The 16,091-nt window shown below is 46.2% G+C and overlaps 1 protein-coding gene across 4 annotated transcripts in view; it reads left to right on the forward strand.

Moving 5' to 3' along the window:
- The window catches only part of LOC115096355 (KN motif and ankyrin repeat domain-containing protein 1-like), a 92,691-nt gene that overhangs the window by 45,364 nt on the left and 31,236 nt on the right, over positions 1 to 16,091 (forward strand). For 3 of the 4 annotated variants that reach the window (XM_029610824.1, XM_029610827.1, XM_029610826.1), the window contains exon 2: positions 8,407 to 8,572. The gene's annotated coding sequence lies outside the window, so the exon portion shown is untranslated. Of the gene's footprint in view, positions 1 to 207; positions 587 to 8,406; positions 8,573 to 16,091 lie in introns of those variants that run through there. The other variant, XM_029610825.1, reaches the window with a different exon arrangement.

A 16,091-nucleotide genomic window follows, 5' to 3' on the forward strand; every position in this document is an offset into this window, starting at 1 on the left:
AGTGCACCTCTGGCCCATAAGCTGTGGCTTCTGCCCCTGCATTAAAGCTCTGGGAAAGCCCCTAAGGTCTGGAATTAGCCGCTGGCCGCCAAGTTTCTCAGCTGATATCTGAGCCCACACCTCAGAAGAGAGGAATGTTCAGAGCCATGAAACATTGTTGGAGCTGTAAAACATTTCCTGCCTCCAACATTGTTTCTCAGGCAGGAAATGTGTTTCTCATCACCGGGGTTCTGGACATTTTGAAAGGTATTCATTTTGGAAATGCCAGCTTGTCCAGGAGAGAAGGAGGGCAGGGAAGCCGCGTAACCCAGAGGCATTCCCTGAGCCCGGAGCCTCCTTCCTCCGCAAAACCCACAGACAAAATAAACCGGGATCTGCCCCCGCCGAAGCCTTGCGAGAAGGTACGTGTGTTTATTCCGGGCTCGGCGGGCCTGCATCAGATACGGTTTCCCTCGGCGGTCGTGACTCATGTGCTTGTCTGCCACGTGTACCCACGCTCTGAGGCACCCGGCGCACTGCCCCACCCGGGCCTGGAGTAAGAGAAACGCAACGTACGTCCCCTCCCAAGGAGCCGGAGAGATTCAAGGTAACTCCCACGCAGCCCGGAGTACAGGAAACGCAGGGTACTAGCGAGCCTGGGGTGGGAGGCCCGTTTGGGATGGCCCTAGCTTAGGACATGAGATAGGAGAGGAGCGCACCATTCCCAGCATCCTCTAGGAGTGGCATTTTTGGTTAGCTTTTGCAGGAACAGGACCGGTTTGTTTTGGTGTTTCCCTGCCTCTGCTTCTAGGCCTCAAGGCCAGAGGCGTAGTAAAAGGGGGGAGGGGAATGTGCACCGTTCCCTGGATTTCTGGAGCTGGTGATTTGTTCTTCTAAAAATTCCTTTTTGGAGTTTTTCCTTTTGTGAATCCCTGGTTCTGTCTCAGGGAGAGAGAAGCCCCTGCCTTGGGACAGACAGACAGGTAGAGAGGACCCGCTTTGCCCATCTCACAACCTGTGGAGGGACAGTGGTGTCATGCCGCAAGAGAAACCCCCTGTTTTGTGAGGGGTTTTTTTTTTTTTGGAGAAGTCTTTTGTTCTTTCTTCAGTTGGGAGGAAATTTTGCTGCCATCCTTCCCTGCCTAGAAGTTGGTTAAAGGAGAAGAATCGACCTTTTCCTTACTTACCTTTTCCAACTTTGCTATTTTGAGAGGAGAATAGGAGTAAGAAGATTTGTGATATCTGGAAACATCCCCTGGAGTTTTCACCCTGGGGAAAAAAGATGAGGACTGGTTTTTTCGGAAAACCTGGAAGTACGGTTGGGGAAGAGAAAATCCTCCTGTACCTAAAATGCCCCCACCCTCTTGGAACATCATTTCAAACCCTGGAGAGGAAAAGTAACTCAGGACTCTCCGGATTTAGCCCCAGGTACTCTGGAATTCTAAAGGAATTACCGTGTTTTCGGGCCAACACCACAAAACTCCGGGTGGGCTGCAGAACTTGGACCCACATGACCCGGGCCGCTGCAAGGGGTGGTAGCACCCTAGGCAGACCAATGAAACACCACTACCCCCCTAAACTCTGAGTTGAATGTGTCCTCTGACAGTGCTAGATATAGAGTTATAGTCACCCTCTTACAGTTCTCTCTGTCGCTCTCTCATTGCACAAACCTAGTGCTCCGCGACTGCTGTCACCCCCTTCTTTCACATTTTGAAAATGGCCACACCGACACCGCCCTAGGCGACCGTCTAGTCCCGCCTAATGGTCGTGCCGGCTTTGCACGTGACTCTAGAAGAAGACCACTTAGGTCATGCCATGCGGGGAGGAAGAAGACGGAGAGTCAGCTGCATGGCCAGAAGGAAGATGAGTGCCCAGCCACCTGATGGAAGGAGAAGAAAGTCTTCCATTGGCCCCCGAAGAAGTTTCTCGGACCGTGCGGATAGGAAGGAGGTGGAGAGTCAGTGCATGTAGCCGTGTGGCACAAGAAGGTGGTCTCCCATCGGTCTGCATGGTCAGAAGATGCAGCTTGTATCTTGGTCACGCGAGCTTGAAGGAAGAGACTGCTGCCGCCATCACCACCACCAAAACCCAGCAGGCCCAATAAAAAAAAAAAAACTGAGAAGAAAGCTGCTGCCTCCCAGAAGGCCCAACAAAGAAAGAGGAGAAAGATGCTGCTGCTACCCTACAGGCCCAAGGTTCCTCCCCCTAGTTCGTTCAAGGTGGGAGAGAGAATGAGTGAGCATGTGTGCAAGTGTGTGCATGCATGGGAGAGGAACAGAAGTGAGAGTGAGTGAGCATGAGTATGAGAGGGAGAGAAGGGAGTATGAGTGGGTGTGGGCATATGAGAGATAGGGTTGCCAACTGGCTCCAGATTTTCAGGACAGGTTGATCCAGTCCTGTCTTACCCTATTGCATGCTGGGACTTATTCTGATTTCCCTATTGCATTCCCTAAGACAATAAAGATTAAGTCCCAGCATGCAGGGGAGTAAAATCAGGACTAGATCAACCTGTCCTGAAAATCTGGAGCCAGTTTTGAGTCATGGGCTTATAGTCCTGCCCCCGACATCAGCCCGCCACTATTCTCCGTCTCCAGCAGATGGTGGACATGCATTTCCCTTCGGGGAATTTTTCGTCTGGCCCTACGAGCATTTCTTCCCCTGGTCAGGGACAAAATGGTTTGAGTGTTCTCAGACAACGTGACGACAGTAGCTTACATCAACCGGCAAGGCGGGACACAGTCTCTTGTGGTGGCATTGCAGGCGAGACTATTGTTCGCTTAGGCGGAGCACCATCTCAAAGGAATCACCGCATCTCATGTTGCGGGTGTGGAAAAGGTACAGGTGGACTCCCTCAGCAGGCAACAGCTCGATCCGGGAGAGTGGGACTTAGCTCCCGAAGCATGGAACCTCATTTGCGCCAGGTGGGGAGTGCCTCAGTTGGATCTGATGGCAACTCGAGCCAATGCGAAGACGGAACACTTCTTCAGCCGTCTTCGAGAAATAGGCTCGATAGGACTGGATGCTCTGGTATGTCCGTGGCCCACGGGCATTCTTCTCTGCCTTTCCTCTCTGGCCTCTCATTGGTCAGCTTCTACGACGCATAGGGTGGCATCCAGGCACTGTAGTGTTGGTGGCTCCAGAGTGGCCGCGTCGCCTGTGGTTCGCGGAAATGGTGCGATTAGCCTTGGAAGGTCCTCTACAGCTGGCGCATCTTCCACATCTACTCCGTCAGGGGCCCATATTTTCGGATCGGGAGGATCACTTCTCTCTCACAGCCTGGGTTTTGAGAGGCGGCGATTGCAATTGAGGGGCTATTCCGAGCAGGTCATTTCCACTCTTCTTCAGGCGCGTCGGCCTTCTACTTCTATGGCCTATGTTAGGGTCTGGAAGTTATTTGAGGCATGGTGCCACCAGCGGTCCTTGGATTCTTTGTCAACGGAGATTCCCCAGGTGTTGGACGTCCTGCAATAGGGGTTGGCCAAAGGTTTAGCTTTCAACTCTCTTAGGGTTCAGGTGGCTGCCTTAGATGCCTTAAGGGGCAGAGTTCACGGTCGGTCACTGGCACTGCATCCAGACATTTCACGTTTCCTCAAAGGAGTGGCATTTATGTCCTCACATATGCCCGTTAGGTCCGGACTGGACTTTGAACCTGGTGCTTCGGGTGTTTTGCGGAGCCCCTTTTGAGCCTTTACAGAGGGCTCCCATGAAGGATTTGACCTTGAAGACAGTTTTCCTCGTAGCCATTGGTTCTGCTCGATGCATTTCAGTTACTGGCTTTGTCGTGTCGAGATCCTTTTCTTAGGATTTACGATGATAGTTTTGCTGCGCACGGTTCCTTCCTTTGTGCCCATGTGGTCTCTGCTTTTCATGTGAATCAGGCGGTGGATCTGCCAGGATTTCCGAACTGGTCCAGGGATTCTCCTCAGGAGAGGAAACTTCATCTTTTGGATGTGCGTCGCGTTCTTTTGCGCTATTTGGAGGTTAATAATGACTTCTGGCGTTCAGACCATCTGTTTGTCTTGTTTGTGGATCCTAAGAAGGGTGACAAGGCTTCAAAGGTGATGATTTCGCGCTGGATTAAGGAGGCTATCGCTGCGGCTTATGTTCCCTGTGGGCTTCAGGTGCCCGTGAGTCTGAGAGCTCATTCCAGATGAATGAATGGCAGATGAAATTTAATGTGGATAAGTGCAAGGTGATGCATATAGGGAAAAATAACCCATGCTATAATTACACAATGTTGGGTTCCATATTAGGTGCTACAACCCAAGAAAGAGATCTAGGTGTCATAGTGGATAACACATTGAAATCGTCGGTTCAGTGTGCTGCGGCAGTCAAAAAAGCAAACAGAATGTTGGGAATTATTAGAAAAGGAATGGTGAATAAAACGGAAAATGTCATAATGCCTCTGTATCGCTCCATGGTGAGACCGCACCTTGAATACTGTGTACAATTCTGGTTGCCGCATCTCAAAAAAGATATAATTGCAATGGTGAAGGTACAGAGAAGGGCGACCAAAATGATAAGGGGAATGGAACAGCTCCCCTATGAGGAAAGGCTGAAGAGGTTAGAGCTGTTAAGCTTGGAGAAGAGACGGCTGAGGGGGGATATGGTAGAGGTCTTTAAAATCATGAAAGAACTTAAACAAGTTAATATAAATCATTTATTTACACTCTCATGGGCCAATACAGTACAGTGCGCTCCAACGGAGTGCACTGTTAACTCGCCATTGGACATGCGTTTTCGACGCGCTAGCATTACCCCTTACTCAGTAAGGGGCTGAAAACGCGTGTCCAACCCCCCCGAACCTAATAGCGCCTGCAACATGCAAATGCATGTTGATGGCCCTTTAGGTATTCCAGCGTGATTCAGAAAACAAAATGTGCAGCTAAGCCGCACATTTTGCTTTCAGAAATTAGCGCCTACCCAAAGGGCACCGGGAAAGTGCACAGAAAAGCAGTAAAAACTGCTTTTCTGTGCACCCTCCGACTTAATATCATGGCGATATTAAGACGGAGGTCACGAAAGTTTCCAAAAGTAAAAAAATTTGAAGTCGGCCAGCCGGCTGTCAGGTAAACCAGACGCTCAATTTTGCCGGCGTCCGGTTTCTGATCCCGTGGCTGTCAGCGGGCTCGAGAACCAACGCCGGTAAAATTGAGCGTCGGCTGTCAAACCCGCTGACAGCCGCCGCTCCGGTCCAAAAGGAGGCGCTAGGGATGCGCTAGTGTCCCTAGCGCCTCCTTTTGCCCGTTTTTACCGCTGGGCCTCATTTGAATAGAGAATTGCGCGCACAGGAGAGTGGCCTGTGTGCGCGCCGCGGACTTTACTGTATTGGCCCATAGGATAATAGAAGGACTAGAGGACACTCCATGAAGTTAGCAAGTAGTTCATTTAAAACAAATTGAAGAAATTATTTTTCACTCAGCGCATATTTAAGCTCTGGAATTTATTGCCAGAGGATGTGGTTATGGCAGTTAGTGTAACTGGGTTTAAAAAAGGTTTGGATAAATTCCTAGAGGAAAAATCCATAAACTACTATTAATTAATAAGCAATAGTAGCTTGAGATTTATTTAATGTTTGGATACTTGCCAGGTACTTGTGACTTGGATTGGCCACTGCTGGAAACAGGATACTGGGCTTGATGGACCCTTGGTCTAACCCAGTATGGCAACTTATGTTCTTATGTTCTTATGTAAGAATAACAAAACATATATTTACCCAGAAAAATTACAAGTCTATTTTTTCCAATAATTTCTCTCATTTTTTTTAAACTCTTTATAATTTTCAATATATTCCAGAAGCATAAACTTGCTAGAGAAATATAAGCACTATAAGAATTCACAAAAAGCAAAACAGAACTGTAACATGATTTAGAGAGCACACGATGTGGGAGATCCAGCAAGTGTTCGAGCACATCAAAAGAAATTGAATAAAGGCGTGAAACATGGCTGAAAAAGAAAATCTATAGCATCAGAGAAAATAGCCAGCAATCCCAAAACTTGGTAATCCAAAGGAAACATGGGGGGGGGTCAAAAGAGAGATATTTCACATTTTTCAGCCTTAGCAATATATTTACATAGGGTTAGCTGTGTTAGTCTGGGGTAGCAAAAATGATAGAAATCTGGTGGCACCTCATAGGCTAACCGATTTATTGAAGCTTGAGCTGTCGAGGACAGTGTCCACTTCATCAGAGGCATGAAGTGATGTACAGGAGATGGTAAAAGATATATATAGAGCAAAGAGAAGGCATTGGATTAGGGAGTGCACGGTGTGGAGAGAGTGTTAATAGCATTAACCTATAGCCTACTGACAACGGAGGTAAGTGTGAAAAGACAGAACGATCAGATAACAGTTAAGTTCATAGATGGTTGTAGTGAGTCATGAAGCCATTGTCTCTGTCCAGACCTAAGGTGATAGTGTTAATTTTTTTTTTTGATGAGTTCCAATTCAGCAGTTTCATGCTGGAGTGTTCCTTTGGAGTTCTTGTGTCGGAGTAGGGCAACCTTAAGGCCATATAAAGAATATCCTGGAAAGTTGAAATGTTCTACTTTTGATTTCTAGATGCTGCCATTTCTAATGTCTTATCAGAAACTTATCAGTTTCTTTTGATGCCCGATGAACTTCTGCCGCTTCAATAGGGTCGAGGCGGCATCAAAAGAAACTGAGAACATACAAATAGAAGCGAGAACGCTTAGGGTAGGGTTAACCGCCGGGGAGGGGATACCTCACAAACAAGATACAAAGCACATTGGGATAAAAACAAAGCAAAAAAAAAATACACGGAATAAAGAATTTGAAGAACAAAGGCGGGAGCTATTCAATGAGACAGTCGCACAGTGGTTGCCTCACGTATAGCAACCGCACATCACCACACAACAGGGTGTTCCCTTGATGGTTGGTTGTTAATGAGTTAAAATGCAGACAGAATTGACATCTGGGTTTCTGGCAGGGTCTGGTTCCTGAGTTGGGGTCATTGTTGTACAATTTGTGGTTGCTGGCGAGTATCCGTTTGAGGTTGGGGGGCTGCTGGTAAACAAGGATAGGCTTGCCACCCACGGCCTGTGAGAGGGTGGTGTCATTTGCAGGATGGGGGGTAAATCCTTGATATGTTTCAGTGGTTTCAACCATATTTGTCTGAATCATTTAGTCTGAACTTGGTCCACCCGCTCTACGCACTGTTCAAGAGAAACCATATCCTACTTTCAGAGATTCAGGCAGCTTTTATTCAATCTCTGCTTATTATAAATAGCTGAAGTAACTTCACAGACTACTCCAAAGGCATTAGGAGACCCCAAAGTGAATCAAAGGTGATGATTGCTGGCTTACCCTAAGACGGCCTTATTGGACACGTTGACAAGTCTAACAGCTCAGCCTCAACTGCAGAAGGAGAGCTGCCAGAATCCACGCTCTCCTGGATTGACGTTTCACCCAATTCTGCCATCCCAGACGCCCCACCAGCCCGAGATGAATCCCCTGGAGGCTCCATCAACACAAGGAGGTGCAGCCCCTCTGATGTTATCAGGAACATCTCAGCTGATCCTCTCATTCCCGAGCTGGCTGGCTGAGCAGGAGCGTGCCATGCGGTCAGGCTGGGAAGCAACTCGGGGCAAATCCAGTCACGCACACGACACTGAGCCAATTTTGTTCTTGTGATAGACACTGGTAAATTCCCAGGAGAAATAAAATAAAAACTGAAAATGAAGATCCCCCATGAAGGAATTTGCCTGGGAGACCTGGGTTTTACATCCAAACCCAGTCCTGGCTCCTCAGGTTGGCCGGAGCCAAGGGACACAGCAGAGGCAGCTTTCACAGCTCCTACGAAGGAAGAGGGTTTTGGCCATTGTGCCACAGTGACACCTACTGATGTGATGAGCTCATGGATACACTTATTTTGGTTTCCAGAGGAATCCATTGACCATGGCCATCAGCCATAACAATGCCTGGGCTGGACAAGTGAATTAAGGCTCAGAAAGCTTTCGCTGACTTAGGACAATTTCTAGTTGAGCTAGATGCCCAAGAAAACAGGAGGAAGCTGATGGGACAATGGAAACCTATCTTAAGAGGATACAGGTTATGTATTAAATGTGCCTTGTGAACCTCTGAAGTATTCCTGGCATGAGACCATATAGTGCTAGCACCTTTACTATATAAAATGGAATAAGTAAACTGTACATACCAAGGGAGAAGAGAACTCGGACAGGCTGTTGTGTCAGTGAAAGAGCCCTGGCATTTTCACACATGACTTTGATTGCATGGGATGGGTATTGGCTTGGTAACTTCAGATGAATGGCAAGCAGTCAAGGATTGGCATGGGCGGGAGATAGGGGAGGGTGGTTTTCTGTGACTGCAGCAGCCAGGTACATTGCTGTGGAAGCTCGCAAATAGGAAAAATGGCCGCCAACAGTAAACTTCCTGTGTTTCATTTTCAGGCAGAAGAATGAAGTGAAGGGATCAGCGGAAGAAGTGCGCACAACGGAGATTCTCGCTGTTGGCAAGAAATGGAGCTTTCAACCTTGGCCTGCTGCTGAGGAATGAGTAGAGAGATCCAGTGAACCACCCCCACACGTGCTGTCCTCTACATCGGTCCCAAGCAAGGTACGGTTACCCAAACCCATGTACTGAGACCTGGGTGAGGCCGACAGCAAAGCCAGCAGACGTTCAGTCCATAACATAATTATCCTTTATAGAGGGAGACTCAAGATGACAACTGACTACACAGCTAATGATCCCATGGGTCAGTCTACCCTGAGAGAGACCCTGGTGTGGGATTGAAACTTTCGTAATGTCTTGCAAGAGATAGCTTCTTATTTTATGAGAGTTTTATATTCTAATGCAAGTTAGGACAAGAAGGGCCTTAAGACGAGCAAAGCCTGGCAAATGCTTCCATCAGTTAACCCTGTAAGACTTTGGCAGGTAGGCGCTGGCTTTTTTGTTGCCCTGTGTGAACAGTTAACTGTGTTGCCTTCCCCCCTCCCACTTCATTTAGTCTCTGCCCTGAGCCTGCCAAATAAAGACCCAGTTCACGCCAACGATCTAAACTTTAAAAATTGACACCCCCTCCCCTGTAACCCATGGCCAGTCCAAGGGTATTAGGTGTCCTAGGTGAACCTTATAGGCTTCCCCCTCCCTGGCCTTCTCCACACACACAATTAGGAATTATGCCTTTATAACAACACCACGTATTTCAGTGTTTCCCGGCCTTTTCAAGGCACAAGGCACACTTCCATTATCAAAAAATATTGTGTGGCCCACGGGCCTCCATGGAGCAGGCAGTGCGGGCACACAGGCCAATCCAGTACGGTGCGCTGGGCTGAGGGCACCGTTAAACGCGCGTTTTCAACGCCCTCCTATTACCCCTTATACTGTAAGGGGTAATAGCGCCTCAAAAACGCGCAGCCAACTCCCCAAAAGCTAATAGCAAATGCACGTTGATGAGCCTATTAGTCAGTCACCCGGGATACTGAAAGTAAAATGTGCGGCCAAACCGCACATTTTACTCTCAGAAATTAACACCAGTTTGAAACAACCGGGAAAAGTGTACAGAAAAGCCGAAAAAAATGCTTTTCTGTACATCCTCCGACTTAACATCCTAGCGATATTAAGTCGAAGGAACCTAAAATTTAAAAGAAAATCTAAGCCGCCGGTGAGCGGGTTAGAAAAACGGATGCTCAATTTTGCCGGCATCTGTTTTCCTAACCTGTTGCCGAAAGCGGATTCGGAAACCAATGCCGGTTAAATTGAACGTCAGTTGTCGGACCCGCTGACAGCCACCTCTACCGCCAAGAAGGAGGCGCTAGGGGCGCGCTATTGCCCCTAGCGCCTCCTTATTAGCACGACACCTCATTTGAAAAGAGAATTGCGCGCCCAGGAGAGAGGTGCCTGGGCGTGCGCCGGGAGAGCGGGCGCTCAACTTGGAGTGCCGGCTCTCCCGCACTTTTTACTGAATCGGCCTGATAGAAAGGACTCACGTGGCCAAAAGAAGAGCTAGGGGAAGCCCTGAGAGCACCACCAGCATCTCTTCCGAATTTTAAAACAAAGGGAAGAGAGATGGCAAAGACACACATGAACCTGGCACAGCTCCCCGGGAGAAGAGAAATTTTAGTATGGTCTGGCCAGCCAGTTCGGTTACCTTGGCTGCCACGTGTGGCTGTCAGAGCTCCTTCACTGCTGCTGCTGTTCGCAACACTCAGGCAGGCTGATGCGACGCCGCGCACCGGCTGCAGCGCACGGCTCGATCCACGACTGGACGCGCGGTCCATAAGCCCTGATGCAAAGCGGGGGGGGTTAGCGTGTCCAAAACGCACGTCGGTAATAGGCACTCATCACATGTAAATGCACGTTGATTAGGCTCTTATCTATTCCCCCCAATGCAAAAAAAAAAATTAAAAAATGTGTGCCCGACGTGTACATTTTCACTCGCCAGAATTAACGCCTGCCCCTCCCAAGCAGCATTAAATCTGGAGGAGCCAAAAAATAGTGCTTTTCTTCACGTCCTCCGATTTAATATTGTGGCGATTTATTAAATTGGAGGAACTAAAAAATTAGAATGTCCAGGGAAAAAAAAAAAAAAAAAGTGTGACAGTCAGGTTAGGAAAAGGGACGCTCTAAAACTGAGTGTCCCTTTTCCTAACCAGATGGCAGCCACCTCGCCCGGGCGCCCGCTGCCGAGGAGTCGCTAAGGGCACGCCATTTCCCCTACCGCCTAACTTTTTTTTTTTACCGCGACACCTGGCTTAAATATTGAATCGGGCACCCGGGAGAGGTGGATCGGCAGGCGTTATAGGGGAGCGGGCGCGCCCAATCGCGAGCGCCCGCTTAACGTGCGCGTCGGTGCCGCGTTGGCCCTGAGAGTGAATGAAATCCGGGGCTCAGGGCCTTGTCCTCCCCGCCTCGGCGGGGGTTTTCCACGGGTGAGAACGAGGAGGCGTGCGCTGCGTGACGCCGCAGGCTTGCTCATTCGTTGCCCCGCTCCGGGGCTCATGCTGCGGCCGGGAAGGAAAGGGCACGCGGGATTTGCCCGCGTTCTCGGGAAGGAGTTTCCTCCAAGTTTAAAAAAAAAAAAAGCCACTGCCGCCGTCTCTTGTTGCCGCAAGGCAATCGAGAGGGACTTTTAAAATTCTTCACCCTCCGGCGTCGCACGCCGAAGGAGCGCGACAAAGGGGCTTGCCCCTTTGTGCGCCCCTTCGTGCACCCCTGAGACACAACACGCTCCCTTAACAATCAACGTCTACCACTCTTCTTCAATTACCAGTCCTTCAAATCACTCGACCATTCTCCAAGCCTACAAGCAATCTGCATTCTAACTTCACATCTCATTCAAACCTCAGTCACAAAACTACTGTGAATCTCTCCTACCTATCCACCCCCATTCATACAACAAACCATTAATTCTTCTCTTCAAAAATAACAACAAGACATCCGACTATTTCTAACCATCATGCTCTGTGGTCTCCCGATTCCGATTCTCCATCACAGAAGACACAACGCAACTAGTAAGTCTCTGATCTCTCATCCTCACACCTATAAAGCCCTCATTCCCATTATTGCGTCCCCCTTTACACAATTACTAGGGCTAACATTTTTCTCACTATTTCTATTCAACGCCCAATTCATCACTAAGAAAACCCCCATTCTCAACGATCTTCTCCTAGACGCAAATCCTGACGTATGCGCTATAACAGAAACTTGGCTCAAACCGACAGACACTGCACTAATTAACCAATTACCTACACATTCATATGACTTCTTCTCAGTTCCCCGACAGAAAAGAAAAGGTGGAGGAATTCTTCTTGCTACCAAAAAAGATTTGAATTTCACCCAATACATAATCAACTCTCCTAACAAACTGGAAACAGGCCTTTTCAAATCAAACTATCTTCAAATCCTTCTTGTATATGCCCCCCCAGGCCTTCTCGACTCAGATGCCTCTCCTCTTCTGGAATTAATAGTCTCCCACATCAATCTAGATTCTCCAGCAATTATACTCGGCGACTTCAATTTACATGTTAACAATCCCTCTCTATCTACAAATGGGAAAACTTTCATTACCGCCTTATCTGCTTTAGGTTTCAACCAAATTATCAAGGAACCCACCCATAAAGCAGGTCACACATTGGACCTCATCTTCACTAATTCTGGTATCTCTAATTCAACTCAACCGATCTGCGAACCAGTACCCTGGTCGGACCACTCTCTAATCTCGACCACCATCACACTTGCACAAAAAAACAGCTCCCTCGCCCCTCAACAACAATTCTCCTATAGGAAAATATGTACATCCGAGGACCTCCACAACCACCTAATTTTAGAACTTCCCCATATGGACCTTTCCTCTCCAAATTCAGCACTTCATTCTTGGAATAATATCACAGAAACTGCAGCTAATAAACTCTGTCCTCTAACAACTAAAAAACTAAAACACAACCTTCCAAAAAAACAACCGTGGTTTAATGAAGAACTACAAAATCTAAAACTTTCCCTCAGACGGAAAGAAAGCAAATGGCGCAAATCTCCTTCAGCGTCCACCCTCTCTGCCTACAAATTTGCTCTCCACCACTACAAAAATTCCTTGCTAAAAATCAAAAGAGACTTCTATGCTCATAAGATCCATCATATGATCTTTGATGCTAAAGCCCTATTCGCCTACGTCTCCAACTTAACTCAAATCCAAATACCTGACATTCCATTTAACAAAGCCCAAGAAAAAGCAGAGGAACTTGCCCTCTTCTTCAACAACAAAATAGCCAACCTTCTTTCTAAGAATTTGCTCAATACTTCTTCCCCTCATAGTACCTTTATACACCATAACAAAAACATCTCACTCAACTCATTGGAACCCACTACAATTTCGGAAATCCATAGAATACTGAAAAATATGAAACCATCGACACACCCATTAGACCAAATCCCTTCCAAATTACTCCTCCTTATTCCGGACACCATATCCAAAGCTCTGGCAGACATAATCAACTACTCTTTATCTAAAGGACTCTACCCTGACGACCTCAAAATGGCATCAATCAAACCGCTCTTGAAAAAACCAAAGTTAGACCCAGACGACCCCTCCAATTTTCGCCCTATCTCAAACCTCCCATTCATTGCTAAAGTCATGGAAAAACTGGTTAACTCTCAATTATCAGACTACCTGGAAGACCACAAAATTCTCTACCCTTCACAATATGGCTTCAGGAAATCGTTAAGTACAGAATCTCTCCTAATTTCCTTAACAGACTACCTCATCCTAGGCCTAGACAAAGGCCAGTCCTATCTTTTGATTCTCTTGGACCTCTCAACCGCCTTTGATACTGTTAACCACTCCATGCTCTTAAACCAACTATTGAACATCGGCATAACAGGCTCTGCACTGTCCTGGTTCCACTCATTCTTAAAAAATAGAGGCTTCAAGGTAAAAATACACAGCAAAGAATCTAAACGCTACCCTTCATCACAAGGAGTTCCCCAAGGTTCATCCCTCTCACCTACCCTCTTTAACATCTACCTCCTCCCTCTCTGTCAGCTTTTAACCAATTTGAACCTTAAACACTACCTGTATGCCGACGATATCCAAATTGTAATACCAATCAAAGAATCCATTAAAAAAACCCTCGAGCTTTGGGATTATTGTCTACAAGAAATCAACTCCCTCCTTTCCAGTATGAATTTAATCCTAAATTCCTCAAAAACGGAACTCCTTCTCATATCCTCTGAGATCTGCCACACACCCACAATTCCTCAAACTAATTTACAAACAACAAAAGTAAGAGATTTGGGCGCAATCATCGATAATAGACTTAATTTAAAAGCTTTCATAAACCAAACTACTAAAGACTGCTTTCATAAACTGCATGTTCTAAAAAGAATAAGACCACTGTTCCACAACCATGACTACAGGACTATCCTACAAGCAATAATCTTCTCCAAGTTAGACTATTGCAATTCTTTATTATTAGGTACCCCATCAGCACACACCAAACCACTACAAATGGTTCAAAATACTGCAGCCAGAATCCTAACTAATACAAAGAGAAGAGAGCACATTTCCCCAATCCTTAAAGAATTACACTGGCTGCCAATCCATTTCAGAATTCTTTATAAGTCAATCACCATAATCTACAAATCCATCCAACAAATCGCTCCTCTCAACCTACAAATCCCTTTCATAAAGCATACTTCCTCCAGACCCATAAGAGAGTACTACAAAGAGTCACTGCAAGTACTGCCTTCCAAAACTTCCCTCCACATAACTTACAGAGATAGGGCTTTCTCCACAGCAGGACCCACGCTTTGGAACTCCATACCAACGGAACTTAGACAGGAACCCTGCTTACTGACATTCAGAAAAAGACTTAAAACATGGCTTTTCAAACAAGCCTTCCCAGACGCAGATTAAAAACTATTCTATCCGATATTCAACCTCCAATCAACATATTTTATTATTATAATCATCTTGGTATCCTACCCCTAAGCATTATAATCATCCAGAATCTTCATTACTTATGATTTCGTCTTTATTGTTAAACTACATACTTGTACTGAACAATTCATTGTAAATCTCAAACATCCATTTTTGGAAATTCCTCCATTCTACAGGTTTATACACTTTGTTAAAGTTTCTATCTTGTCTTCTTCTTGCTCCTAGTTGTACATCTCCTTGTTTATTGTAACTGCATCTATATTATTTATAGTTCATATTATTTCGTTCTCTGTTCCGGTTATCACCCATTGTTTATTGTAAACCGGCTTGATGTGATATTATCACGAATGCCGGTATAGAAAAAATTAAAATAAATAAATAAGGTGCTGGCCTGGATCTATCTGAGCATCTTGGCCATTCTTGATGAGCATCTTGGCCATTCTTGATGAACTGGCGTTACCGCCAGCTGTGACAGATGCTTCGAAATGCAGCCCCTGTAGGATTTGTTTGGGATAAAAAAAGGTCTGGTGTACACCGCTCTTTGAAAGAATACACATAAGCTTTTAACCATATGATTTGCACTACTCACAAAACCCTGAAAAATATTTTATATTTAAATCTGTTTTAATAATTCAAAGATCTGCAACAATATTAGCAGAACAGCAGGGTGCATTGGTTTCTGACACACTCTACACATTGAAGACTCATGAAGTGGGAGAGCATAGCATAGATTAAGTGGATATACCTTTTCTGAAAGGCCAGTGGCAAAGTTTGTAGAACGTAAAGCCACTGCGGCCAAATGATCGTCTTAAATAAGTTGATGCGCCCTGTCACCGATTGCGGTAAGTCCATCCAACCCAAACATTTTGATTTAAAGATTTTTAACAATGGAAGAATATTTAGGTCACAAATCTGGTCCAGGGAGGTGGACACCTGGATTCCAAGATATCAAAAAGAGTCCCCGGCCCAATGTCTCTGACCCCACTGTGTCTGAAAGTGCACGGAGTGAACCAGGGCTTCAGATTTATTAATGTTTAATTTAAAGCCGGAGAAGTGTCCGAAACAAAGAAATTCCTCCATTAGAGCTTCCATCTGAGCTACTCAAATGGACCAACAAGTCATCCACAAAGGCTGCAGTCTTAAAATGTCGAGTGCCCACTGAGAGACCTGAGATTCTGATATTCTCTTGAATGGCCCATAGTAAAGGCTCAAGAGTTAAAATAAACACTTTGAGGAGAGGGGACACCCCTGTCGTGTCCCCCGTTGTAGAAAGAATTAATTAGTGAGAGAACCATTAATTATAATTTATGCACTAGGTGCAGAATAAAGTAAGCGAACTATATTTAACCATTCCTCTCGGAAACCAAATTGTTCCAGGACGTAAAAGAGAGAGTCCCATGCCACATGATCGAACGCCTTCTTGGCGTCAAAACTAATCAGCGGAGAGGGCGTTCCACGAGCTGCGGCCCAAGCAATAGAAGTCAAGACTCTTTGGACATTGAAAACTGGGTGACGTCCCCGTACAAACCCCACCTGATGTTGGCCAAGGAGCGAAGGAAGAATAGAGGCTAATCGATCAACATAGATTTTTGCGAATAGCTTGACGTGGAAATTTAATAAGGATATGGGTCTATATGAGCTTGGATCCAAAGGATCTTTGTCCTTTTTGGGAATCAGAGTAATTATAGCTTTATTCACATG

This window comes from Rhinatrema bivittatum, chromosome 8 (genome assembly GCF_901001135.1).
Source record: "Rhinatrema bivittatum chromosome 8, aRhiBiv1.1, whole genome shotgun sequence".
Classification (NCBI taxonomy): domain Eukaryota; kingdom Metazoa; phylum Chordata; class Amphibia; order Gymnophiona; family Rhinatrematidae; genus Rhinatrema; species Rhinatrema bivittatum.